Source organism: Ceratotherium simum, chromosome 13 (assembly GCF_057802395.1).
Source record: "Ceratotherium simum simum isolate JZ-2026a chromosome 13, ASM5780239v1, whole genome shotgun sequence".
In the NCBI taxonomy this organism is placed as follows: Eukaryota; Metazoa; Chordata; class Mammalia; order Perissodactyla; family Rhinocerotidae; genus Ceratotherium; species Ceratotherium simum.
This window is the reverse complement of record NC_141912.1, coordinates 29,714,671-29,716,331: the sequence shown is the minus strand read 5'-3', so window position 1 is coordinate 29,716,331 and position 1,661 is coordinate 29,714,671. Positions and strand designations below refer to the sequence as shown.

The following is a 1,661-nucleotide window of genomic DNA, read 5'->3' as shown; positions in this document are numbered from 1 at the left end:
CTGGCCCTGGGCTATCATTTGCACCCATCATCCTCTATTTTATGTGGGACGCTGCCATAGCATGGCTTGACAAGCGGTGCATGGGCACCCCGGGCCACCGCAGCCAAGCGCACACACTTAACCACTATGCCACCAGGCCAGCCGCTCATAACCTATTTTTAAACAAGGAAGTGACATGATCAGATATTCGTTTTTTAAAAAATAACTCTTGCTGCTGTGTGAACATTGGAAGGGACAAGACCCATGTTAAACCAGTTAGGAGGATAGTAGTACTCTGGTCAATCAACTATACCTTGAACTAGAGTACTGACTGTGTAGATGGTTGGGAACAATTTTTGAGCTCCTACTATGTGCCAAGCACTAAGCTAAGTACTGAGATGAAGTCTCTGCCTTCAAAGATTCATGATCTTGTGATGAAAACAGAGTCAAAAGCAAGTAGTTCTACCATCCCATAACATGTACAAAATTTAATTAAGAGAACTCTTTTACACTTCACGGACTTCAACAAGCCTCTGTTCCCCTAACTCTCTCATCTTTGTGCCTCCTTACTTTTACCATCCTTTATGGAGTCTAACTCTTGTCCCTCCCATTGCTATTTTAGTTTTTTATCCATTCCTCACACTGATGGTATAAGGGAAACCCACTGCCTAGAGACAGGCTCCAGTTACTATCCACTCAGTCCCTGACAGAGAGTTAATCCTCTTCATGCTGATTCCTCTCTTGCAGCACAGCTAGTCCAAAAATGAACTGCAGCAAGAACCTGGACTTTGTCCTCTCAGGGCTGTCCAGTAACCCAGAGAAATGGTAGTTCCTCTTTGGTTTCTTCCTGGCCCTCTACTTGCTGAGCCTCTTAGGGAACTTGCTATTTCTACTGGCTATTGGTGCTGACATCTGCCTCCACACTGTCATGTACTTCTTCCTCAGCCAGCTCTCCCTGGTAGATCTCAGCTTTACTTCTACCACAGCCCCCAAGATGCTGGAGGATTTGTGGACCAGCAATAGATCCATCTCTTTCTCTGGATGTCTGGCTCACTTATACTTCTTTGCTGTTTTTGCTAATATGGACAATCTGCTTTTGACTTCCATGGCTATCTACTGCTACACTGCCATCTACCATCCTCTGCACTATCCACTGCTAATGACTCCTTGCAGTTGTGGGCTGCTAGTGGGTGGGTCATGGGGAGTGGCCCACTCCAACTCTGATCCAAACCATTTTTCTATCCTGACTGTCCTTTTATACTAATCAAGAGATTCCTCACTTTTTTGACCCATTCTTACGGCTTTCTTGCTCTGATGCCCACCTCAATGAGGACCTGATGATGGCTCTGACAGGACTTTTAGGAATCAGCCCTCTCCTCTGCATCATAAGCTCTTATACCCATATTTCCCATGCTGTAGCTAGGATTCCATCAACACAAGGGAAAAAGAAAGCCCTGGTCACATGCAGCTCCCACCTCTCCATGGTCATCCTCTTCTACAGCACAGTCTTTGCCGCCTACCTGAAGCCCCCATCAACTTCTCACTCCTCTGGGGAGCTGGTTGCTGCTGTCTTGTATACCCTGGTAACTCCCACTCTCAACCCTTTTATTTATAGTCTGAGAAATAAGGATGTGACGAGTTCATTAAAAAGGGTTCTGGGCATAGAGAGCTTTTGGGATTAG

General features: G+C 45.8%; 1 pseudogene; it reads left to right on the top strand.

Annotated features, from left to right (window-relative positions):
* The first annotated feature begins 739 nt into the window (after nucleotides 1-739).
* On the top strand, nucleotides 740-1,661 carry LOC101400307 (olfactory receptor 1F1-like; annotated as a pseudogene).